The sequence below is a fragment of the Passer domesticus genome, chromosome Z (genome assembly GCF_036417665.1).
Source record: "Passer domesticus isolate bPasDom1 chromosome Z, bPasDom1.hap1, whole genome shotgun sequence".
NCBI classification, from domain to species: Eukaryota; Metazoa; Chordata; class Aves; order Passeriformes; family Passeridae; genus Passer; species Passer domesticus.
This window is the reverse complement of record NC_087512.1, coordinates 70,973,335-71,000,919: the sequence shown is the minus strand read 5'-3', so window position 1 is coordinate 71,000,919 and position 27,585 is coordinate 70,973,335. Positions and strand designations below refer to the sequence as shown.

Below are 27,585 nucleotides of genomic sequence, written 5' to 3'. Positions count from 1 at the left end.
ACTGATTCACAGGAAATTCCACTTGAACATGAAGAAGAATTTACTTACTCTGGATGTAACCACAAACTGTAACAGGCTGCCCAGAGAGACTGTGGAGTCTCCCTCTCTGGAAATATTCAAGAACCATCTGGACACAATCTGGTACCATGTGCTCTGGGATGACCCTGTTTGATGAGGGAAGTTGGACTATGGTCACTTCCAAACTGGCTGATTTTGCGATTCTGTGAAAGTAAGACATGAGAAAGACACACAGGATTGCTGATTCAGACTCTACTTTGAGTAGGAAATTGAGAGAAAGTGCTCTGCCGATACTTCAACACTTTTAACAGTTTTAACAGCCTACAGTGTCAAGTAATTGCAAGCTCCTAAATGCCTTCTCATGGCAGTGTTTAGGTTACTTAGGAAGACCCTTCTTTATGTTTGTACCTAATACTGGTTTGCCATGTAGCTTTTTTTACACTGTTTTTAAACACCTCATCCCCTTCAATGCAGGCTCAAATCCTTCCTGATGTTTATAGAGCTTGCCACACAACACAAAACAGCTCATCTCAAGACTTAGTAAAAAGGCCTCACAGGTGAGTAACAAAGTACGAGAAATCATGTTGAATTGTAGTTGGATGAACCAGAAGATAGAAGAAGACCCCAGTTAAACTGAGTAGTTTTGAAGATGTGCTTAATTTTAAGCAGGTCTCTTGTGTGACATTTCTGGAGCTGTTTTGGATGAGTTAGTAAACACTTCACAAAAGTGCATTATTTTCAAAAGGCTTGGCTTGCAGTAATCTCTTGCTAAAGGACTCATTGATGTACTTGCTCCTATACAGTACACTGTAGAGTATAGATACAAGAACAGTAGGACCAATTATGTAGTTTCTTTATTTTTATTTGTGAAAAGAAATATGTGACATTTCTTGACACTTGAGGCACCCCAAATCTCTGAACACAGTTGCATGCATTTGTTAAAAGGGATGCCAACAGCAGCACTGGACCTGGAATACCAGGTACAAAACCAAGGACAAATTTAATAATCATTGTCAACCCCTGACAATGGAATATCCTTGACTCTGAGTCCTCCACCATTTTATGCTCCTTTTAGACATGATGAGAGACCACACAGAGTGCTAGGATTGAGTTATTTTGACCCTTGATACAGGTCCCTACTAAAGTAACAGGATTTGCTATATTTCCCTTTTATTCACTTATTTATATTAGATATCAAGAATACCATTTTCTGCCTTATAATCTGCGTGTGTCCTTAATGCCTGCATTAGGAGACCAACAACCTTAAGGTCTTTCTGTGGTCTGTGGAAAGAGGTTTACTTAAGGAAACTCAGAGCACCTGGAGAATATTTATGCCCTGGTTCATTTTTGTGGGGGAGCATTTTGCTTTGACCACATAAGGAATCAGAGAGACAAATCTTTGAACACAAGCACCTACTTAGGTGCCTAAAGTTAGGTAGTGTGAGTTCAGCAGCAGTTAACAGTCAACAGCATTCCATAACTGAATAAGTTTCTCTGCATTTCTGGAAGAATGGACTGTGGATTTCCAAAGGTCATGGGATTCTTATTGGAAAGAAAAATTCTCATTGTGTTTTTGTGCAATACCTCTAACAAGTTTCTAAAAGTCTGTCTTGCTACAAATAGTTGCCAGGGGGTGAAATTTACAGAGTTAGTATCTACTCTGTAGCATGGAATACATTTGTTCCCTTGGAGCAGTGGATGACTAAATCCCTCGAGGGAGGAGCTACTGTTCTTTCCTGTGCAGCCTGCTGGAAGGTTTGTCTATCATGTCTTCTGGTGTCTTCTTCCTGAGACTTGCAGCAAGTTAATCCTGCTCTAACAGCTCCTAGATACTTCTCTGTACAGGTTGTGTTACAACCTGACCCTGAAAGGGAGGTTAATAGACCCCTTGGAGTGGATTAGAGTGAAACTAAATGACCAGTGTTTATACATATGCATATAAATACCAGTCATTCAGTGTGAATGTGCACGTAGGGTTTATTTTAGACCTCTCTGGTTGCAATGGAAAAGAGGCATGTAGACATCTTGGCTATTATCTGTAGAAATATGGCAATATAAAAGCTTATAAAGAAAATAAAGAAAAAAAAATAAAGGATAAGAGTAAAAAAGATGCCACTATCCATAGACCCAGTAACAAGACTTGAGTTTCACAATTTCAGTGTCTGCTCTTTGAAGTGATGGCCACAGTCTGAATCTGTTATGGGGGGCGAAAATACAAATCACAGGGTTCATTGGGTTAATGTACCTTCAGGTTTATGGGAGCACCCAGGCACCTCCTCTCGCGGTGTGGGGGTTTTACACCCTCTAATACAACACTGTGGATCATGTGCAGTCCTTTGGTGGAAGGCTCCAGAAGTGAGTCTGGAGGCACTTTGGGGGTCAGTGGTGGTCTATGACACCTTCTAAGGACATGAAGGTTCCTCTCACATCAGAGTAGTGGAGACAATTATGGCCAGATACCTTCAGGTTCTTATGTGAATGTCCTGGTACTTCCCTAGAGAGTTTTCACACCTGATCCAGTTGTGCAGAGGACTTTGGCATGATAAAAAGCATTATCCCGCTTAGTAGGGTCTGCCTCTTATCAGCCTCTTGCCTTATCTGGCTCAAACTCCAGTTGCTGCTAAAACAAAGGTCTGTTTGCACAGTCATTCTGCAGTGATGGGTGCACACACCCCCTGCACCTGAACTGTTCTTACACAAATCAGAGATTTCACCATCACACGCCCAAAACCTCTCCTCTTCCCCTTTGGCTGAAGGGTGCAAACCTGACCTCAGCAAAGCACCCACTACTTTCACACAGGGCCAATTGTTTGAGTCATTAACCATTACCATTTCAGTCCCTCACAGACTGTTGTTGGGGAGGTGGGAACATACAGTCATTTTCTTGTCCCTTCAGCCTCCAACACTGCTCATGATCCAGCCCTTAAAATCTAACTGCATTTAACCCTGGGATATTTCAGAGGTAACTATTATTGCTGCAATAGGGAGTTGGCTAAAAGGTCATTAAGTTGACTGGTACATTATTCCTCTGATCTCAAATAATATATGGAAAAGAAAGTTCATTATTGAACTGCTGCTGTCCTCTGACAACAATATCAAGGGTGAGGCTTGAGCTGCTTTTCATAATGCACATTTCTATGGCTGTCATTCTGAAAAGGCATTGTAGGGAGAAAAGGAAGTGGCTGATGCCTGGTTTAAATTTTGTTAATCACAGTGAAGTGAAATGTGTTTAAGAGCTCTGTAATGCCTATATGCTCCGTGTAGCACGCCTCCCATCAAGGTGCTAATTTCCATGCCGGTAGTGACAGCAAATAAAAGCAGCACTTTCTTAAACCCAGCTGTTAGGGTATCAAAGGAAGTAAAATGAAAGGGAGAAATTAAGTGAATGCAGTATATAAAAAGAAAACACATAGAGTGATAATGACATGAAAAATTACACCAGTAAATGGAAATTAGTATATGAATGGAGATGGTAAGCTGAAAATTTTGAGTCACTATTTAAAATTCCTGCAAAAATGCAACTTATGTACATGTCAATCTATGTGAAGTCTTGATTTCCACTCTATCACAGGGAGACAATTATGTTATATGGCTATACTACTTTCACATGGTTACAGTGTTTCTAACATATCTTTAAAGAATTTATTTTTTGGTAAGAATATTTTCAAACAATTGATAGTGAAGAAAACTGTCCTTCCATTCTATCCAGCCCATACTTTAAGTTTTGTATCAATGTCACTTCTACCAAACACACCTGCAAAATCAGGGGGTTTTTACCTAGTATGTGTGGGGAAACATCACTGGTTTTGTAGATTTGATTATGATAATGAACCTTAAAGAAGCGAGAAGAACTGACACGTTTGTTTCCAAAGAACATTTCCAGTAATTCAGATAGATAGGCTGTTGTTCCTTCTCCAGACTTAGAAAAGACTTATCCCTCTTAGGGACAGCCTGTGATTCAGCAAGTGACTTTTTGTGGTGCTGCAGAAGGGGAAGATACCAGATGATGAGAGGATGTTACGAGAAGGATGGTGTGATAAAAGGCATCTAGGAGAACTAAGTTTTGGTTATGAGGTGTATCTGCTCTGTGCTCCCTTAACAAGATGAGAGAAAAAAGGAATGCACTTTGCTCCTCTCATCAGTTGTATGTTCTGGAAAGAACCATTTCACACTCTGTATTTTGTTGCAATGAATGGGGGTGAAAAACATTACATGAACTATTAAATTTTGCCTTTACTGCATAGTAGATTCAAAATTAACATGATTTTGACTGTCAGATGTTCTGTCTCCTTAAGAGAAGTGCTAGACCTACATGACAGTGCATCTCAAAATTCCCTTCCTCTGCTGTTCTCACCAAAGTTAAGTGGGCAACCCCTGTTTTGTCCTTCTCAGAAGACACTGAAACTAGCAGCCAGTCTACAGCAAGATCCTCAAGTCAGACTGCCAGAATTCACTTCTTAGTTAAACAAAAGAGTCCTGAAAATGAGGAGGATCTGGGAGCTGTGATCTATGTTTGAAGGCAGAAGGAAGGCAAGGGATCTTTTTATTTGTCTTCATATTGGTGGTCCAGGGATATTTTTTAAATCTTGATCCTAGCCTCCAACAGCCATTGTAATATCAGGTAAAAAACAGTCGATGTGTCCAACAAGCTATATTATAATTTTTAATACAGCTAATTAGCTCTTTCTTGACACATGCACACTCTCCTTCTCTCACCTCATCTGCATTAGGGAAGTACTTCAGACACTTTCCTAGGAGGCAGCCATGCTTCTCCCAGGTTGAAAGAGGTTTTATTCCCTAGATGGAAAACAGTAGACAACAAACCCCTGGACCTTGGAAAAGGATACTTGCTCTTTAAAAAGTGAGCAAAATCAATGCACCTCTGCAAAAAAAAATAAATTTAAGTGTCAAAATATGGTGTTAACACCATATTTTAAGTGTCAAAATTTGCACCATAGGTATTATGTGCACTAAGAGATACTAATAAAATATAAAAGAAAAACCAGAATTTTAGCTCCCACAATAAGTTAGAGACTTCAGGCTTCCTCTCAGAGACAAAATTGAAACTCAAACGTCATAAGCTACTGGCTTTCCTGCTTATCGAGGATTGGTCCTTAATTAAAATTAGAGTTCTCATTTTACACTGTGAATGATTTTAGCTATCTTTTCTTGTTTGAGCAGTATTATTTAATAAAGTGAATAGAATTAAAATTTTTCTATATTGTGAGCCAGAACATCAGTCTCTTGAAACATAGAACAGATAGACACAAGTAATCTGATCAGTGATGGGACTAGGAGTATGTAAAAGTAAGAAGATGATTTATCTTATCTTAATGTTTCTCATTGCTATTGTTATTGAGGCCAAATATAATTAATTTGGCCAAATTAATGAAAGTACTTAATCTAAAATACCACTGAAGATAACTGGATTATACTTGTCGAGATTAAAGCATAGGAAGGCTCCACAATTTTACCCAATATAATTTATTTTCATTCAAATAGCTTCTCAAAACTCCCTAAAACTTATTCTTCCACAAAACAAAAATAAATGGTAATGGCTTCAAGGAGCCAACACTGAGACCTGCTAACATACTCTATTATTATTTTACAGCATATCAACAATCCCACAAGTTTTTGTTGGGTGGTTTTCTTCACTTTGGGAAATCTTGCTTTTTATATGGAGAGATGAAAGTAAGGTTGTGTAGGAATTTAAACTGTGAGGGTCATGTCTGAGCAAAAAAAAATTGGGGTGATTTTCATTACTTTTGTTGCTACCCTTGATGATCTTTCATCTATTACTATATCAGGAAACAATCAGAAAAATGTCTAAGTTGGCATCTAGTAAAAAGTTCATGTCTTTCTTAAGATAGTGTTTTGTTTCACTTGCTGAAGTGGGAAAAAGCACATGGGACAACGAAAATATCTGGATTTTAGCTGCAGAACACAGGAGATGTGATCAATTCTGGCAAAAAAAAAAAAAGAGAAAGTAAGTTGATGAACTGACAGTTCAGGAAGAAAAGGTGTGATATCAGTATTAGAGCACTCTTGGATGGCTGTAAGAGAAAAAATATGGTCATTAACAGGTTTTGCTCTTTTCTTTTGTTTAAGTACTTGTTATGTCTATGAATAATTTAATGCTTTCGACTGATTTGTGTGCTGTGAATTATGACTGTATAAATATGGAAGTGGGAGTGAGAATTTCCATCTCACTCTGTTGCTTAAAGACTCTAGCTGTGAAGTATAAGTACTCACAGTACAGTATCTATACCGCCCTGTATGAGCATCCCTACCTAAGCATGCTTGAGGCAGATTTTCCTTACCACCATCAATGTCTTTACAGTGAATGACATGGGGAAGCATCTCAGACCAGGAGGTTGCCTCGGCTTTTCATGATACCCTCACCTCCCTCCATGCAGTATAGATGCCCCACAGGGAGAGCAGAGTTGTCTCTGCTGACATTGGTGTCTGCCAACACATCTCACTGTAGCAACATGCCCACTTGTGCAAGAATATACTGTTGGACATCTATTCAGACACTTCCTGGGATGTAGAGAGCTGTGGCCAGGAGGACCAAGTGCCCTGGGACAGTGTCAAGGGAACATTCCTCCCTCCTCAGGTGTAAACTGTGTTTGTCCTGATGGACTTGAATCATTGCTGATATACTCCAAAATTGATCCAGCTTGCTTGTGACCCCCACTTTAAAGAAGCTGGATGAATTTTGGACTGAGGGATGTCATGCAATACAAATTTACCTAGCAACTAGTTTCCTGCAGTTTGAGTGAGAAGCATAGAGTTTTTTGCTGCTGGGGTCACATGGAAGTGGACATCTCCTGCTTTTCCACACATTTGTAGGTCCTGCATACATACTTACCTTCCTGTCTGGCTTGCTGTTCCATTTCTGGATGGCAATTACTTCCGTCCCACAGACTTTTACACAGAAACAGAGAAAAGCCAAGGGGGAAGGTGTGTTATTTGCTTTCAGGACACCTCCCAGGCTGAACATTTCCCAGCACTCCTGGCTCACATCTCCCTTTTTCCTGCCCTCACTCGTTCCCCACATTCCATCCCATGTGCTGCAGAAGAGAAGGCACATACAGTTCTGTGTGAGTGACACAAAGCTGCTGCTTTCAACAGAAGGTCAGTCAGCTCAGGTATCACAGTGCACATCTAAACCTTCTTCAGAGCATCCGGCTGTTCAAGTCACACAGCTACCCTTATCTTCCTCTTTGTGCTTTCACTTGTCTCTCAGTCCTTTCCAAGTCCCACAAGCAATGCCCATGACTTCTTGCCCACCTGTCATATGGACATATTTCCAAGCCCTCTGGCTTTCCAGGGAGAACCAGACACAAAGTCTAATGCCTCCATTGTAGGGGACCTTTTGTTTTTCATAACAGGGAACAATGTGGGGAACTTTCTTTTTGCACAAAACTGCTTTGCTCTCTCCATATCTTGACACGACAGTTGAGAGGAGTAAGAAGGCATTACCAGGCCTCACAGAGTATGTGAAGATAGACTTTCCATGGTCCAGGATGCTGGAACAGACATGTAGCCCTGCATCTAGAATGAGCACAGCAAGAAAATATTACAAGACGGGCATGTGGGGAGTTTGAACTATTTATTTCTGGACTATCTAATCTAATCTAATCTAATCTAGTTTTAGATTAGATCAGATTAGTCTATATTTTTAGTCATTCCTTTGCCCAAAAATACTCAGATCACAGTTAGAAATTGTGAGTCTTTGGAGTCTAAGAGTAATGACGTTTTTGGTAATGCTTACTGGAGAAAGCAGGTTTAAACTTTTCATTTATGTGGAGTTCAACTGCACTGTACTATATACTTCCTAGCAACAGTAACTACTACTAGCTAAATTTCAGTTTGACATGCACTTAAGATAGTGCAAACATTTTTGACGTGTCTTCTGTCTGTCCATTTTTGACTTATGTCTCTGTCTGATTAATGAAAGCATTGACTGGTAGATCATGATAGCATAAACTCTAATTCATTGGCATTTCTACTCAGATTAATTTGCCAAGTTACTATGCTCTCACAGAAAGGGTCACATTGAAAGGAACCACGGTGGGTCATCTGGTCCAACCTCCTTAATCAAACAGGGTCATCCCAGAGCACATGGCACAGAATTGAGTCAAGACAGTTCTGGAATATCTCCAGTGAGAGGAACTCCACATCCTTTCTGGGCAATCTGCTCCAGGGTGTGGGCACCTGCATGGAAAGTTCTTCACTTGGAACTTCCTGTGGATCAGTCTCTGGCCATTGCCTCTTTTCCTAATGCTTGGCACCACTAAAAGGAGCCTCAGCTTCTTGACAGCCTCCCTTCAGGCACTTAAGAAATTGATGAGGTCCCATATCAGTAGTCTCTTAACAAGGCTGAACAGGACCAACTCAGCCTTTCCTCATGAGACAGATGCTCCCTTAATCATCTTTGATTCCTTCCCAGACCTGCTTCAGAGCTCCATGCCTCTCTTTTACTGAGGAGCCCAGAACTGGACACAGTATTCCAGGTGAGGCCTCTCCAGGGCTGAGTAGAGGGGCAGGGTTACCTCCCTTGACCTCCTGGCAATTCTCTTCATAATTCACCCCAGGATGTCACTGGCCTTCTTGGCCACCAGGACACACTGCTGGCTCATGGAGAGCTTGTTGTCCACCGGCTCCCTCTCTGCAGAGCTGCTTCCCAGCAGGTCACCCCCAGGCTGTGCTGGTGCCTGGGGTTGCTCCTCCCCAGGTGCAGGATCCTGCACTTGCCTTTGCTGAATTTCAGAAGGTTCCTCTGTGCCCATCGCTCCAGGCTGCTGAGGCCCTTCTGAAGGGCTGCTCAGCCCTCTGGGCTATCGGCCACTCCTCGCAGCTTTGTGCTGCCAGGAAATTGCTGAGCAGGCCTCTGCCCCTTCATCCAAGTCATTGGTGGAAAAATTAAGCAAGAGTGGGCCCACTTGGGGTCACCAAAAGTGACAGGCCTCCAACTGGACCCTGTACCACTGATTATGACCTTCTGAGATCTGCTGTTTGGGTATTTCTCAATATCACTGTCCACTCATCCAGTCCACACTTCCCATCTGATCTATGCATATAATTTTTGTTCCAGGGGCTTTTTATTTAATCAGTTAAAGCTAGTCTGTACCCTTTAACATGTGGATTTCTTTCTCTTACATTCTTTGCACTTTTTTCCTTGAGTTCTTAAATATAATCAGTAATACCTAAGGAACTAATTCAGCTTCCCTTGGTGGCATTATATGGTCAACTTAGTTGGGGTCAAATAATTCCCTAATTTAATAGTCTCTTCACTATTTTCCTTCTTTTTCTGGCTCAGGTTCCTACTCCAGATTGTTATCATCAAATAATTATTAAAAAATCTGATCATAACTACCCAGTTTGTTAAAAATGAAGAAAAAAGTAATTGAACATTTCAAATTTCTCTCTGCGGCATGTTATTTATTCACATTGTTGGCTACTCAATGAACCCTCATTTTTCTTTTAGTGTATTCCATACTACAACATTGCCTCCCCTTGTTTTACTCTCCCCTGCGTGGGAGACATTCAACACATTCCCATCTCATGTTTTCAGGAGTGCAGAGAATATGTATGTTTTTTGATAAATAATATAAAAAAACATGCCCCACTGTTTAAAAGCACCTAAGAGTTAAGCTAAAAAAATCTAAGGTAATAAAATCCCATGACTGTGGTGCTTATCATGCCAGTTTTCACAGTACATTACTTGTACCTCTTCCAATTTCTCCCCAGCTCTAGAACTAGGAGTTTTTAAAAAATTTTCCTGTTGGTTTTCTTTAGTTTAATTTATGACCCTGTTGTTTATTTCCGTTAAGCATGTGCAAAGAAGGGCAATACAGCTGGTGAAGGGTTTGAAAAAAATTATATGAGAAGCGAATGAGGGGACAGGGACTATTTAGTCTGGAGAGGAGGCTCACAGGGAACCTTTCAATCTCTATAGATACATGGAAGGAGGTAGCAGCCAGGTGGAGCTTGTTCTCTCAAGTAGCAAGGCAAAGGATGAGACTAAAAGGTCTCTAGATGTGACAGGGAAGTTTGGATTGATTATTAGACAAAATTTCTTCACTGAAAGGTTAGCCAGGTATTGGCACAGCCTGCCTGTGGGAGTGGTTGGGTCACCATCCCCGGAGACATTTAAAAACACATACAGATATGGTGCTAAGAGATGTGGTTTATCATTGCACTTAGCTGTGTTAGGTTAATGGTTAGGCTCAATGATAATGGATCTTTTCCAACCTAAATAATTCCATTATTTTAAAAGCATTAAATATTTTGCCTGCCTTCATCTCTCTTCACAGACATGAACACTCACCCTCTCACTTTTGACTTATTGAACCTTTTACTACACTGTGCACTTTCAGCAGCTAGCTCAAGTTCAACTACCTTACTTTCTAATTAACCAGTTTAACTAAAACACAAGCCAGTAGGACCTGAAGAGGCTTATAAGTGACATTATGTGTCTTCAAAGAAGAACATAAGTTATTCCCACTTTGCTACTCAGTTGGATGAAAGTAGCTTGGTAGCTTTAAAGATATAAGGAAGAAAAGATGTTTGACTTAACAGCACCATAACCTTAAAGCTCTTTTCCACACACTTAGAAAAAATTTTACATCTCCATGGAGCATCTGTTTGTTAAATAATTCAGTTAGCTTAATTTCCATCTAAATATCTTCTTGTTGTTTTTTTGAGTTTTGATTTTGTTTAATTTTATGACATCTAACAAGCAATGAAATCTAGTAAGTGTTTGGGCAAGGAATCTTGGAAGAAATTGTCTTTTGAGGGGATGTAGTAGAGAAAGCATGAGGAAGGAAACCTAAAAAAGCCAAATGCACTAGTAATTTATTCAGTGTTACAGAAGTGTGTCAGCATAGTACAAACAGTTGTAGATGAATGAGGTATACAAATCATATATTTAAGAGCTTGTTTACATAGCTCTAGGCTGAAATATTGCATGACTTTTTTTTTTCTTTCCCTGATAACTTACTTCCTCTCCTCTGACATTGTTGACAAAGCTGAAAGAGTTGAAGTAGCTTTTGTTCTGGACAAATAGGCACTTCAGTCAAATTTTGCATACCTTTAAGGAGTCACAGATTGACAAGCAAGACAAAATGGAATAAGCTACCTTGGCACTGATTTTTTGTAGAAAAGCTTAGGGTGCTATTTAATCTTTTACATGAGAGGAGAACTCAACAGTGTAAGGTTCAAGCAGTGAATAAAGGCAGTGAAACCCTCTTTTGAGTAAAATATTACTCAACAATGGTATCTCATACACTGAGCTGCTCATAGATGAGCCTTATGTGCATGATCAGTGAATATACCTTTGGTCTAAAAGTATGCTGAATCACAAGCTTCTCCAAGTTACACACTTCAGCTCACTGCATCAGGTTAGGTCCATTCATTAAATCCCGTTCTGAAGAAGTCACAAGGATGAGTGGAATTAGAAATTAAATTTGCTGAATGGCAAGTACTACAGAAAAAGTCCAAGAAACAAAGTCCATATCCAGGTAGCATCCAACACTTATGGAATGCCAGGCTGACTTGACATGAAAACTCAGTTCACTGCCCTATGTGCATTTTAGGGGGAATTAAAAGAAAAAAAATAATTCTAATCTCTAGCAAAACCTACATGCTTCATTGAAAAAAAAAGAAATTTCTTTACTGTAAAGATTTGAAAAAACCCTGTAAAGTTTCTAAGCAATTTCTTACTCTTTTCTTAAAGAACATTCTTGCAGTATCAAGTCACTGTTAGCCTCAGATGTAAATTACTATCAGTAATTCATGCGCATTTTTCAAAGCCAAAATAATTTCAGGTATTAGAACCTTTGAGTTTATAATGTCTGGTATCGTTTTGTGGGTGATATTTGTGTATTTCCTTTAGTAATTTCCTCTCACTTATAGCATTTTTTCCCCTAGTTTTTGCTTTGGAGGGTAATATAAAGTAGTTGGGTAAGAGGAAAGGATTCCTGGAGAAAACATCCTGAGAAAAAGAGTCTGTGTATTGCCAGTCTCTCTGACTGATATCCTTTGTTTCCTGTATCCATGACTGAATGGCCATGCTTATGTTTACATATTCACAAAGACTCAGAGATGATACAGAGAGACCTGTAAACCTTAAAAACCGTGTTGATGTAGCCGGTACACCAACAAGGACATTTCTATATAACCTTAATCAAACCAGGTACAAAGAGGGCTGTCGGGGCTGTGCTCTGAGTAGAAGGCTTCTCATGCACAGTCAGGAAGGCCCATGATCTGTGTGCCCACACTAAGGGCATAGCAAAATGGAGCCAGCAGCGCTGGCGAGGACTGCAACAAAGCAGAGGAGGGTCAGTGCTCCAAAAAATTTGCTCAGTACCTGTGTGCTGCAAGAGACAAGCCCAGCAGTGGAAAGGGGACTAGTGTTGCTCAGCAGGAAGCATGTGGGGACCTAGCATTCCTGAATCACATGGAAAGTGGGGCAAGGGCATAGGTGCTTGGGGCCAGTGTTATTTAGAGAAAAAGGGGTAAAAACATGCTGAGAAGCCAATAAAGCTTCTCTACTACTTTTTTCACATTATCCTACTTTGGTTTATTAAAAAAAAATCAAACCTGTGAAGTATAACATTTCTGTTCATTGATTAGTGATGATCAAAATTTTCACTGGGTCCAGGAGTATAGCAAGTACCCTACCTTCAAACAGTTTATCCAGAGTTTTTTTCTGTATAGCTCTGGGCTGATTTTTTCATGAGGATTGCCCTTTAAATGCAAGAAAGCAATTCCTCCTCCCTCTCTCTAAAACTTCAAACTGTTTTTATATGATCAAATAAGCACTGATAACAAGAATGACCCATTCCAAAATTTTCTTGTGTTTTCATTAATTAATTCATGCTACTATGAGTGCTTGGTTAAGGATGAAGCATTGTCAATTAAGAAAAACTTGTAACCAGGGTGCTAGATGTGATTTTTTTTAAATGTATGTATTAAGAAGAGTAAGGAGACCAAATACACACAGCCGTGCATTTCTATTCATCTCTCTCTCTGTGTCTGTAACAGTGTAGCACAAAAATCAGTTTTAAATAGATTATTAGTAACTGCTATTTATTCCAGACCATGCAATAGAAAAGAAATTAAGTTGAAAGACATGCAAATTAACTCAAAAGTGCACAGACAACCTGGAGTGACATCAGTGCAAAGTCATGTGTACCTGGTTCTTTTCTGCGGCCAGAGCTGTAATCAGATGATTTTAGCACTGGTTTATACCCAAAACAGTGAATACTTTGATCCCACAATATTTGAAAGATCAAAGATATATATGTATCACTGTACTTGAGCAGGATCTAGCATAATGCATTTGCTTCAGTTTCTTTTGAAAACCAATAGCACTTAACTCACTTCAGCTCCTGGGTTCCAATAATGGAAAACCACTCTTTGACCAGGCACTTTTCTTAAAAAGTACTGGAAAGATACTTGTCGAAAAATATGTCTTTCTAGTAGTTTTATGAGTACATTAAGCAGTTTCTAATAAATATTCGTTCCTCTGTGTTTAATTTCTTTGACTTCTAAGTTTTTTGTGGAAGATGTCAGCCCATTCTTACTTTTCACTCTCTAATTTTAGTTCAAATATTAGTTGTCAATGTTGCACAGAATGTACCCTGGTTTTGTCTTAATTTTAATATAAGTTTTATCCATGCATAGTCTAGGGCTGAAGATATCCCACCATTTCCAATTTTGCAGCAGGATTTTAATCACAGCTCAGTTTTTTGCCATGAGAAAGAGTGAAAGAAAGAAGTCTACAGATTTCTTTATTTAAGGCTGCTATGAGTTTCTGAGATATTTCTGCAACATTGATCAGGTTAAAACAATAACATTTAAATGAAATTTTATTCTGTCTAGCTAATTCACAGGGCATTTTTAATGACATCTTTTCATCCATGTGAGGCTTAAACTGGGAGTGTAGGCCTGGGAAGCGCAATTGGAAGCTGCAAAGAAATTTTGCTGATCTACCTGAGCTAGGTAACAGTAGCAGGAAGGAACCTGAAATTCAAAGCTGGGCCATTCAAGCCTGGGGTACCTGGGAATGTGCTTTGATTGCCAGTGTAGCAAAGTCATTCCTCCTACTCCCTTTTTGCTATTATTTTTAGATAAATGAAATACTTTAAATTTTCCTAGGCTGGCAATCCAGTCTCACATATAATGTGAGAAATACCTTGTGTGACCTGACCTATACATCAAAGTGCCTACACAGAGTTCTCCTGACAGGACCAGAGACACTGCTTGCAGAAAGATTGCTTTATGGGCTCCAAGTAAGTCTTTCTTTATATGAGCTCAGCTGAACCTTTCCCCTGGAATTCCCTTATATATGTCAGTCATGTTTTTAACTCTTCTCAAGGCTCACAGTAAGCTTTCAAATAAGCAACTAGACCTCCACTGATCTCCAGGATAACTTGAACTGACAAATTCATGTGAAGAATTTAAAGGAGAAGCAAATTCTACAGTACAACAGTTGACCCGATTCCTATTGTTGCCAGTGTGGTAAGATCACTTATCCTTTGGGGTTTTATGCACTAGACATCCAGTTTTTTTATCATTTTACATATATATAAAACATATCACTTGCAAAAGTGTTTCATTAAGTAAAATGGCTCCTAGTCTGTGAATTCAATAGCTCTATTGAGGATTATGATAATCAGGAAATAGAGTGTGTCTACAACCAAAGTAGTAACTCAAGTTTGTAACACATTTATCACAGAAAGAGAAGATACATGCAGTATTTTTCAGATAGTTTAGATTTAATTTCCTTGTAGCTGTAGTGCAGGAGTGAGAGGGCTGGATGTGCCTTCCCAGTAATTCCCCAGCCCAGAAACTTCTGTTTAAAGACCACAAACGTCAGTGGTCACCTACTACTGGTTTGCTACAAAAAGTGTTTGGATTAAAGTGTTAGCCACATGAGAAAGACAAGCATTAATATGAGAAGGAACTCTCCCTCCCTGTATTTAAAAAAAAATTTAGAAGATGTTAAAAAACTTTACATTTATGTAGAATGTTTATGTTGTCCTCTGCAAGAAGCGATATCAGTTGGATTAACACTTGTAATTAAAAGGAAGTTTTAGAAACAGGAATGGAGTCGGCTGTAAAAGTTTTGACGACAAGGACTGCTAGGGTTGACTAATTGGAATGTAATTTTCCTTTGGCAGGATGGCTGGAGCATGGAGTTGGGGGCACCCAGCAGCCCAGCTCCCTTCCCTCTTGGCCGGTTGCTGTCCCACACTGCTGGCCCCAGAAAGAGAAGAGGAGAGGAGAGGAGAGGAGAGGAGAGGAGAGGAGAGGAGAGGAGAGGAGAGGAGAGGAGAGGAGAGGAGAGGAGAGGAGAGGAGAGGAGAGGAGAGGAGAGGAGAGGAGAGGAGAGGAGAGGAGAGGAGAGGAGAGGAGAGGAGAGGAGAGGAGAGGAGAGGAGAGGAGAGGAGAGGAGAGGAGAGGAGAGGAGAGGAGAGGAGAGGAGAGGAGAGGAGAGGAGAGGAGAGGAGAGGAGAGGAGAGGAGAGGAGAGGAGAGGAGAGGAGAGGAGAGGAGAGGAGAGGAGAGGAGAGGAGAGGAGAGGAGAGGAGAGAAAAGTTAATTTTAGAGGAAATATAACCATATTCCATATCTACTAGAGGAAAGAAGGTTGTACTCTGATTAAAGCAAGGAAAGAAAGTAGGATTCAACCAACTCCCTCACTCTGCAATATTGGAAAAATACTGTGGGAAATTACAGGTAGACTGGGATAGACAGGGAGAAGGACAAGGACAAGAACTGCAGGATAAGAGAGATGATCTTTAAAGGGAAACTGTATTGCCATACACCTCTAGTTATAAACTTGCCTTTGTTATTCCATTTTGTTTTTCTCTGACATTAATCTCACTGTCTTTCCCCATGTTATCCATCTTCCTTCATACTCGTCACTATCCACTGAAAGCTTTGACCTGCTACCTACAAATTTCCAGATCTTTCCTTCAAACTATTCACACACAACTAATCCCGAAGGACTGCCAGAATATTGAGCCAAAACTAGTATTAAATTCCTACCAGCAAACTTGAGCCACCCCAGTACCTGCACAGAAATCCAGGATAATCCAAGCAGAAACTAATTTGATAGCCTAAGGACTAGTTAAAAACTTCAATCAAACTTGAGTTGCACGTAAAGCCTTTTTTTAATATAACATTATTCTTTATTTGGTCTTCTCTTTTTCTCCTAATTTTCATGAAAAGGGGGAAACCAGAAGGTATACAGTACAAGATGTATGCATGGCAACATCCCAAGTCTGATAAAAATGTGTTTGACAACAAACTATTTTTCATTAGTCAGTTTTCACTGAAAAGTGTCTCTGAAGTGTCTCTGAAAACATAAACAAAGAGGAAATTTTTTTACTTTGAAGTTTCAGCTTAGAAAAAATGACAAAAGCAAGATACATTCCTTTGCCCAGGGAGATAGTACCCCTATACAGCTTGGGACATTGCGAGTTGAAGAGCAACAAAAAGGACTATACAAGGAACCATTCATTACTGTCTGACTTCACCTGAAGCACTGCCTGCAGCTCCAGGATCTTCAACACTAGAATGACACGGAACTGTTGGAGTGGGTTCAAGACAGGGTCATGAATAAATTTGGAGGGATGCAGCACCTCTCTTACAAGGAAAGGTTGAGAAAGATGGGGCTGTGCAGCCTGGAGAAGTCTCCAGGAAGACCATAATGCAGACCTCCTGGGCTTAAACAGCGTTTATAAGAAAGATGGGGAGAGGGTCTGTAGTGATAGGGCAAGGTGTAACAATTTCAAGCAGAAGAAGAGTCAGTTTACACAAGATACAAGGAGCAAGTTTTTACCATGAGAATGCTTAGACATGGTATCGAGAGAGGTCATGGATGCTCCTCATGCAGGGAAACATTCAGGTAAGATTAGAGGAGCTCTGAGCAATCTAGTCTAGTGTCTTTACTCATTGCAGGTGCGTCGGATTAGATGTCCTGTAAAGGTCTATTCCCACCCAAACCATCTTGTGACTTTATGATTACTTATCAAGCCTATAGAAAACCTAACACCCTGTAAAGAGGTAGTGTACATCCACCACTACTGTCCCACAGACATTGCCACCATCTCACCCTATCACACATCAAATGCCTCAAAGTGAAATCATCATCCTCTCCCTCCAGTTATTGGATAAAAACCAGGTTTCTGTGACATTCCTCCAGACCAGGTATCAAAAACCTGGTCTCCACTGCACTCATTTGTACACAAGTCAGCTGGGATACAGAGGAAAGCAAATTTCATGAGGTGTTCCTGCAGACCTGTTTGTTGCATATCCCGCACACCACACATTATTGGCTAATCCTTCTGCTGCAATCTAAACAATTCCTGACCATGCTGCACCACAGAGAGCCACAGCAGATAACAAAGGTACTTTAGCCTTACTCCTGGTGTACTGTGGGACCCCACAAAGTATTTTGGGCAGCCCAGGGTGTGGACATCTGCAGGGTCAAGCAGCCTGCTCCTGTCCAAGTTGCCATACCAGGGCTGACTGCCTCAAGGACCACAAAGCAAGGTTTCCCCCATCTTCACGGGAGAGGATTTGCTCCCTTCTTTTTCTGCAAGTCCCTGTCTGAACTGGCAGTTAAACTGACTTACCAAGGCTGTCTGTGTCTGCATGAGTATTGAAAGAAGAGTTCATCTTTGCAAAACAATAAAGTCTGCCTTGAGCGGTGCTAGCAATTCCATCAATTTAATTTTAATCAGATTAAATATTCATTTCAATAAGATCTGAAAAGACCCTTTTTTGAGACTTTTTTAATTTCTAGAGCAAGTAATAGATGGAGGAAATAAGGGGAGAGCAGGGGCTCTACTTCTGAATCCACCACAAATATTGTATTTGGAAAATCAAGAAAGAAGGTTTTTTGAGCCTTTCTAGGTTTGTTTATCTATTTAGCACTGCCTTCTTCTCCAATTTTGGCAGAAAGCCTGCAATGAGTTCTTCTATAAGATGGAAGAGAGTATAATTTAAAACTTTTGCCTGATATGGTTTTCAGATTATTAATTTCCCAGGCTGATAAAGATTATTTAAATTCATGACTTTTATAATCATAGACAATGCTTATAAACAGAAAAAAGGATTTTTTTAAAAAAGTTAAAGGACAGTTTTGCACTTTAAGCAATTTATAAATTCACTTCAGCCAGTCTTTTACTGATTTTTGTTTTTATTGCTTTATTTTATAATCAGAAATACTCCATAACTATGGACCTTACTAATAATTTGCATGACAAGAGGAGAATTCAAGTAAAAGTGACCCAGTAGATAAGAACCACAAAGCTGATGATGTTAACAGACCAATAATAGCATTGAAATATTTTGAATTTAAAAACACCCAAATCAACTGGGAATACTAAATGGGTTTATATATCTGGAGCTTATGGTGAAGCGCAAGTGAATTTGGGTGTTTGGTTTGCAAATATACTACAAAAATGTGCCAGTGCACATGTGTGTACGTTCATGCACACTCAGGGTTACGTACGTTACACATTTCAGTGCCCTGTGAAACATTCATTAATCATGTCCCTCAAAGTGCATTCTGCACATTCCACAAAGACTGTCTCTAACAGCCAAATCATTGAGCAGCTCCTATCAGCTGCATTTTGTTAGAAATAGACAACTGTCTTGAAGCAGAGATGGATGTCTATTAAAAAAATATATATAGAGAGATCCTAATTTTCTTCCTTCCCTCCTTCCTGTCACAGCTGCCTGAAAAGCAGTATATGATCAATCCGCCCTCTTGGACAACTAAAAAATATATGGTGTGATTGCCTGGCAGTATTCCAAGTAGTAAGAAACTATATAACACTAATTTTATTATATATGTATTATATATGTGTGTGTGTGTGTATGTATGTATGTATGTATGTATATAACTTGATACTATATACTTGAAATTATTTTGAAAACTTTTAAATCTCTTTTTTTTTCTCTCTTTATAACTGGACTGAGGATAATTAAGTAGAGTCCCTTAAAATGGGAAGGGAAAAATAGATAACACATAACACAACATTTTCATGTCCTTGCCCAAAATACTACCAAAGCTATTTTCTATGTATGGTAGATTCAGAGGAAAAAACACTATTATAATGTGGTTAGGAATTGCTCCTCTTCTGAAAACTCTTCCTCCTCAGCAGAACTCTAAAGTACATTTATCTGCTCCATACTCTGGTGTTCACAGACCCTACAATTTTTAATGCACTTACCTGCAGCACATGCCCTGTGAAAAGCTGTTATTCCTCTGTTAGAGGTGGGAATCTTAGACACAGAGAGTAACCTGGGATGCCTGAAGCCATGCAGGAAAATTGCAGTGTAATCCAGTCATGAATCCAGTGCTCACAGTCCAAAGTTTTATCCTGAGGCATCTTTCATGAACAGCTTTTGATACAACTTGCACACAGCTGCTCTTGCAGAAGGAAGCAATTGCACTGCAAGAGCTTTTCGGGTAGCAAATTCCAGTTGGAGTAATTTTTTGATAAATTTTTTCAATTTTTTTTTCAAGCTACATTACTCTTTCATTTGCCAAAAATTGAATGCAATTAATTTCCAGTGCAATTCTGAATGATAGTAAGGGTGAAAACATCATAGTTCTTCCTGAGCAGAATGGCCGTGTTTGTTCAATGCTTGATGCAACAGTTGCATCCATTTCCCATATAATCCTGGCTGTATTTATATGCATGACATCTTTGTTGAGCAACAGAAACAGATGTAAAAGATGTAAACTTTTCAAAACCCTTGCAATTCCTAAGTCCTTGAAAACACTCAGGCACCTGGTGTTCTTTAAGAAAGTCAGGAAATCTAAACATGTAGAATCTCAGGCAGAAAACAAGATAAATACCTAGTGTCTAGGACCTTCCAATACTTGCAGCCAGTTTTTACTTTTGAAGAGGGGATCTAAATCCCACAACCAGGAGAGACCAGCAAGCACCAGCATGCAACTGAGAATTTCTGACAGTCCCTGCTGTGGCTTTTCTTATCTGTGCCACTGGTGCCTGAAGGTATTCCTCTTTTTTGATTTTCCTGTCTGAAAATAGGCTAATTAGTAAAGAAATAATCATATGATCTCAGCTTTTGCAGGCTGAGTATGGTGTTGGATGAGGGACAAGCTGAATGTTAAATGCTTTTAACTTGATAAAGGTTTGTAAATCCCATTTCTAGCATTGTGTGCTGGCACCATGAATTCAACCTTTCTTCATGGGTGATAAGAAAAATTCTGTCTATTTTCTCCATGACTCCAGAGCAGGTAAAGCTCTCAAAATCAAGGATAAATGACAGTATGTCAGAAAGAAGAACTCAAAAGTTGGATAAAGCATTCCTGCCTATGCTACTTCTTTTATTTTCTTTCTTTCTCAACAACAACAAAAATTTAATATTTTCTCCTAACTTTTTAAGAAGGACATTGACTAAGTCTTTAAATGTTTCTATGGAATTCACTGCTTCAGAGTACAGCAAAGAGCAAAGGATAATTGGTGAAAATATCAATTCCAAAGGAGCCACTTCCATGACCAGAAAAGTGTCTGGAAAGACCTCCACTTTATTCCAGCCAGTGCAATCTCCATCAAGGATTCCTAGGGTAGATTTATATAAACTCCAGTTATATGTGTATTAAGAAAATAAATACTGTATGGGTATTAGAGAATTCCTCCTAATCTAAAGGTTTCTGTGCAGTTGCATCAGTGAAGGAAAAGGCACAGGGGGAAGGGGAGAAGGGGAGGCCAGGGCTAGAATATAATAATTTTCAAGATCTCACAAATATTTAGTAAGTACATTCAAAAGTATTTAGTATTTAGTAAGTACAAAAGTAAGTAGTATTTAGTAAGTACATTCAAAAAAAGGCTAAGAAAAAATAATGGTTTCTTTGGAAAGATGTTCCTATATATAGTCATAAATGAAATATGGCAACTGGTGACATTTTTGTGGAAGAAGAACAGGAGCATAAGAAAAAATGTGCACGTCAGAAGAAAAAGGGAGAGCAAATTTACAGCTTCTACTCACATTTTGGAGCAACTGTACCTGAAGCAATGCTCTCAGCTGGCATTGAAGGCGTTTCCTGATAGCTTGGTAACTTTTGCTGCTCCACCTCATATAGCCATGTAGAATGCACATTCATTCCTTGGAATAATAAGCAAGAAAGATGAGTGTGCTGTAGACCAGGAAAAACCCATCACCTGTGAAAAACCCATCAGACTGTGATACTAAACCAAATGTAAGGTGAAAAAAAAAAAGGACGTGCATGAAAAACTGTGTGAAACAAATAATTGTAGCATTAACTCACTTCTGCAGGCATAAATAAAATGTCTTCTTTTATCCTGCAACCACAGACAATCTGTATTAAAATACTTTGAGATACATCCAGGGCATCAATGTCATCCTGATTATTAGCAAGACCCTTCTGTTTCAACCTGACTTATGAATTTATTGCTCTCTGTGTCTCTTTTCCTCTCTCTCTGTTTCCTGAACTTTAATTGTTATCTCTCTGAAATGATGTCTCATATAAATATGAAATAAAGATTAAAGAGCAAGGCTACAGGGAGATGAGAGAAAATGTGTTATAGAGCAGCAGTGGTTAGACAAGTAGCCATTATAAGTAAAAGAAGCCAAGAGAATGTAATTTTCCAAGATGAGTCTTAATGAAAAGGTAGTGCAGGAGAGGCCAAGACATCAGCTACATCTCTGCAAAGGCCTGTGTTCAGAAGTCTGTCAGCCTTCACAACAGGCTCTCATGGTGGGAAGTCTGCCAGGCTCTTCTTTCTCTGAAGTGCTAAAATACCTGTGCTGGTCCCCTGCCTATTGCAAAGGGACAAAGGGACTGCCCTGGTGCCATTTTCATTTGAAACATCTTTGATATTTACCATCATATCTTGAAAGTGCAATTTATTGATTCAGGATCTATTTGCAAAAATACACACCTGTGTCTTTATTTTTACTCACATAGTAATCAGTTTAGTAGACAAAGCTCATGTCTATACATCTCTTTGGTATGTGCACACAGGTTTTAATGGCAATATCGCCTTCTTACTTTTCCAAATAAACAATTTTGTATTTTTAGAACATGACCTAAGCTGTCAATGTTTGATAACCTGGCTTCAAAATCACAAATATATTTTACCCTTCTTAAAAGACCAAACTAGTGTACACACATACTTCTTTGTTTCTCAGCACTAGCACACTGAAAGCTTGCAACAGTCCTGTCAGTGTTGCTGTAGTCATGCAAATCACACAATTGTTTGTTAATGAGTGAGATGTGAAAACCACTAAGGAAAAAGTGCCTGTTATCTCCTGGTATGGTTCCAAACTTTTTTACTGGTCTCCAAATTGTCTTGACATACTCCAGAAAACCATTGGCAAGATGGATTCAAAGCTAAAAAATAAATAGGGTATACTTTAGTTGCTATAAATTTTCCATGTAAGGTGCTGCTCTGCTCTTATTCACCTGATAGTAGGAAAAAAGTCTGCAAGAACAAAACTGGAAAAAAAAAAAGATGGAATATAACCACATGAAAACTGGATCTTTGCTAGAAATAATAATCACAATGCCCAGTCTCATTTTACACTATATACTGAAATATCCTGGATACCCATCTATCATATCAATAATCTTTGGCATTTTTAGCCTATAAACACAGGATTTTCTTTCTACTTGCTTGCCTTTTCTTTCAGCTTGAATTGTGGGAAATACTGCCTGAACCTCCCTGTAAACAGTCTGGGCATTTTGGGGACTTGGGACACCACCACCACTGGACAGGTCCAGAGGAGGTCCTGAACTTCCACCAGAAGACCAGACCTTCCACAGGACCACCATTTTCAACTGCAACCATCATTTCAACAGGACTGCAATCACTACTTGATAGGCCTGTGACTACCACCCTGACCAACAGGGTGCCAGGCTGTATTCTGACTTAGTGGGTTTAAGCCAGTTTTTCTGTACCATTGCATTTATTGTAATCTTTCTATTAAATTGTAACTCCAGAAATCTCTCTCAAGGTATCTGTGTGGGATTCATTCCTCCCACTGGTTTACTTTTGAACCACCACAGTCTGCTCACTTCATAGTGAGATTATAGAAGAAGGATTTGGTGTTGATGGAGAATTCCATTTACAAATTTGGCAGGCAGTATTGCAGCCTAGCAAATTCTGCATCGTAACAACTCCTGAGTGGAGGTAGATGTCATTATAGAGCGCAACACGGCACAAAGTACCTAGACTCCATCAGAAGGGAGTATATGAGAGACTTATTACAGCAACGTGTTGCTCTTATAGTTTTTCAAGATATTTACATTTATGTAACAAAAACATACATTGTCCATTGTACAGGGAGCCATGTCATTCTGTGAGCCAGCTAAAGTCCGTATCTTTTAACTTTCTCTCTTCCATCATGTTGTCATAGTGACAGCCTTGGTGTGTTCCTTGAGAGAGATACAGGGCTTTCCCCACCTCCAGGAAGCCTTCGCTGGCTCACAAGAACAGCACAAAATGTCTTTGTCACAGGTGGACTCTCACAAGTAGGAAAGGACAGTAAAGAAGACCTAGGCTTTATCCAGAGTAGAAGCATACGTGGTTTTATTCTGATGATTTGGGAAGTGTTAAATTGCCTCTTGCAATGCTGCTGTCTAGCACAGCTTTTTAAAAATGGAAATGGTTCCAATTGCTTCCTTCAGTTTCCATGTTTTAAGTAGGACAGCAGATTGGCAGCTGGGGATGTTAGGCATAATTTTTGTCTTTTATCACAGCAGATGAGCAATTATCTGCTAAATCTAAGTGTGGGGCAGAGCTGACCTAAGCAAGAGTCTTAACCACCATGCAGTCCAAGATCAGGGAAGCTGGTGACCAGTAAAGCAGAGAATAAAAAACATACATAGAGCAATTTGATGGGGACTCTCTTGGTCCTATCTTGAAGAAAGAAACAGTCAGAATCAAAGCAGAAACATGTTGAAACAAAGCTTCACAAGCACGTAGGTCACAGAAAACTCATCCCAGAATAAGGACACTGTGTTTATGTCTAGCTAAATAAAGCCTATACATATATCATGAATAAATTTTTACAATGAAACAAGAAGATTTTTAACCTGCAAAGAACAGTTCTGACACTGCCTTTTCAGAAGGTTTGTGCAGGTAGGGAAGGAAGAGCAGAAGGGAACTACTTCTAAAATGGCTGATCCAGTATCTTGGAGAAGAACTCCGCTAAGGCCTGCTGTTGCTGTGGCTTCAATAGTTCCTAAATTAAACAATGCCTGAATTATGCTTCTACACCAAGGAGGAGACCCTCCTAGTTGCAGCTGGTATGGGTATCTTCCACACCAAGCCTTAATGTTCTTGGCATATTTTTGCCTTTTCCTATGAGTGTAAGGAACTGAAGTCTTTAAAATGCTTTCCCATAAAAGACAGGAAAATTCTTAACTTTCTACTTGGTACATTTTTCACAATGTTTCTTCACAGCTACCTCTGGTATCACACAGCTGAATGTAGATGACGTGGACTGTGCCGTGGTCTCAACTTTCATTACAAAGAAAGCATTCATTACAGCTTTAATCTGAGCTGGTGTTTGTAGGTTTCCAAAGAGCAGTTCTATTGTACTGAATAACAGCACACCCAGGGCACCTGCTGCCGTGTTTGCACCTCGTTTTTGAGGGGTCTGATCCCAACCACTGCTGTGCTTTTGCACAACGCCAAGGGCCAAGCCTGGCTTTGTACATCCCCTGGGATGGAACACAGTGGTTGATCTTAAAAATCACGCTAGGCACAGTGCCAGCACTTGTGGATTGCCATCTCCATCCTCTCAGAAGGCAGTTTCTCAGTACCATTTAAAGACCTGGTGTGTCTCACCAAACAGAGTGCCCCCATAATTAAGAGACGTCGTGATGAAAGTCTGAAAATTAGGAGGATTGCTCATACTCCTCAGCACTTAAAAGAAGAAAAATAATACTTCCAGGGGATTGTACCCTAGTTCACATTGTAGAACAATTAAAAAAAAAAGGCATATGGATTAAACCTTTTTTTATTGTATTTTAGAGTGACTACAAATCAGAACATGCAGACTTGCATTCAATTCACAAAGGAATTTTTCCATCTCTGTTAGACTATAATTTGAATGTCTACCAATTGCAGATGCCATGAGGATCATAACAATAAGAGAAAACTAATGAATATTGAAAGAATGTGCTTTTTAAACTTATTAAAATCATCATAATACTGATGATGAATAACTACTGCAGTAACTGTAATGAAATAAGAGTTGATGATTGCAGTACAGCAATAACAATCTCTTCTCTATTTTACATGGGCTCACCTGTAAAGGAATAATGGAGGATTGCACAAACACATAGAAACGCATACACCATCAACAATTTCTTATTAGGGCCTAAGTCAGTAACACATTTTTAAAATATTTGATTATGTGACTCTTTTTGTCATGTGACAGGTTTTAATAGTTTGCAGCTGGTGGTTTTCCAAAACTATAAATCTGAAATTTGGAAAGTGAAAAATTATTTAGAAAGCTAGGAAAAAAAAAAAAAAAAAAAAAAAAACTTCTGTTGAATCTTTACTAAAATTGAGTAAATAGATCATTTAGCCACATATTATTTTCTTATATAATTCACATGAGAATATGAATATTTGACCCACTTTGGACATATGACATATTTGACAATCATAGTTTATGTTCTGTGAACTATTGCCAGAACTTTAAAATTAAATCCCTTCCTGGTTTTGTTCTACTGTTTTTGCAGTGTTAAAAGGCAGTCTGAGCAGTTTAAGTAAGCCTCATTTCTATTAATTTTTACTGCATGATAGAGAAAAACAGCAAAGCTGCCTAGTGTATTTGGAAGTGGGTGGGTAATATCAAGAGTAAAGAATAAAAAGGCAGGAGAAGCAGATAAAACTGAGTTGCTGCTGATGGGTGGAAGAAACTTCCCCAGGATAGGGGAGAACTGTCCTTTGTCAGCCAAGGAGACTGCCTGTGTGGAGGAGAGATGGTAGATGTTTGATAAAAATTTGAGCTCAAATCACCAAAAGAGGAACTTAAAGTTGGCCTTGTGAGAAGAGAAACAAAATGGTGTGGGGATGTCCACATTATAACTGGAAAAAGAGTTCTTTTTCAAACCTGGAAAAGCATATTTGATTCACCAAATCACTCAAATATTACACTGTCATGAAATACTAAAATAATGCTAAAACCAGAGTCTCTGCTTGTGGTTATTTTGTCATCTCAGTAGAGAACTCTGCATTTTATTATGTATATAGGAGTCAATTACTAAAGCAACAAAATAAAGTCTGCATAAAGATAAACAAAACTATGGATTCTTGATGTGGAGGGTACTTTTGCATTTTGTAGTTTATTACTAATCAACTACTATTTCTTCATATGGTCCTGTCTCTTCCACTGCATTCAGTTCAGGAAAGGGAAATTCATTCAAGTATTAAGTTGTTTTCCATTACTTCTTTTGCACCGCTTACCACACTCACATTTATTTGGAATTTTCCATTTGCAGAGACGCTTTATAAGTCATCATATAGCCAGGCTCATCAGTGTCAGGATCTCAAAAAAAAAAAGAAACCAACAAAACAATTACTTAGGAAAATTACATCTTTGGGCTGTGTGTGTAAAGTTCAGTTTCCTAAGGATACTACTTTACCTCCACTTTACTCAAACTAAATGGCTAAGGATTAGAGAGTAGTTCAGAAAAGAAATGAGGCAGAGAGGAAGGCAGAAATCTGATTCCCAGAGCATTTATACTCCCAGGCTCACATCTTCAGTTTGGGGGTTTTCAGTTTTTAAATTCCTGACATAAGAAAGATTTAATAATTCATACATTATATTAATGGCTGAGTTATAACTTCAACAAGTTGACATTACAAAACTGTCAAAAATGTAACAGCTCCTGCCTTCTTTAATTTCAACTGCTTCTGATGAATTGTAGGGAAATGCCTTATTGGTGTGCAGTGCTACCAATTATCTGACAGAGCCAGAATGTATTTCCAGCTAATCAGAAATAAGAGCACAGAATTAAATCTCCCATGTGAAACTCATCATTTACATATTTATTATTCAGAAATTATAATAAGGCTAATGAGAACCTCACATGGTGCCTTTAAAAGTCAAGCCAATCTCACTGCAAATTTTTCAGCAGATAAAGCTTCCCTTGTACACAGTAGTCAAAAGATAAATTCTGCTGATTACAGTTTAGTTTAATTAAACATTACAAGTTATTTGTATGGATCCATACACACTTTGCAGGAAGTGATTAGTTATATAAGCTGGAACTGTCTCAAGAGAAGTGAATGGACCAGGGCAGACAGTTAAAGGGAAGGTTGTTTTTGTATCTGCATGGGTATAAGAGCAATAAGACACAGAAAAAAAAAACCATGGAACCTCCTTCAGAGGGGTGAATGCTGCTTTAAAACCCCAGTGCAGCAGCAGCCACATGATGCTCATGCAAGCTGCAGGGCAGATGGCGTATTGTGACCTCATGGGTATGGTCTTCAGGCAGATAGTTCCCCACCTCCAGTCTGAACGT

The 27,585-nt window shown here is 39.1% G+C and overlaps 2 long non-coding RNA genes across 2 annotated transcripts; one reads left to right on the top strand and one right to left on the bottom strand.

Moving 5' to 3' along the window:
- Positions 1–54: 54 nt before the first annotated feature.
- Positions 55–27,529, bottom strand: LOC135291301 (uncharacterized). Its single transcript, XR_010354097.1, has 4 exons — positions 27,441–27,529; positions 26,534–26,606; positions 21,069–21,185; positions 55–221 (listed from the first exon to the last, which is right to left on the bottom strand). It is a non-coding gene; the product is annotated as an uncharacterized LOC135291301 (long non-coding RNA).
- On the top strand, positions 8,123–15,314 carry LOC135291119 (uncharacterized). Its single transcript, XR_010353983.1, has 4 exons — positions 8,123–8,537; positions 14,188–14,321; positions 14,408–14,550; positions 15,213–15,314. It is a non-coding gene; the product is annotated as an uncharacterized LOC135291119 (long non-coding RNA).
- Positions 27,530–27,585: the final 56 nt, after the last annotated feature.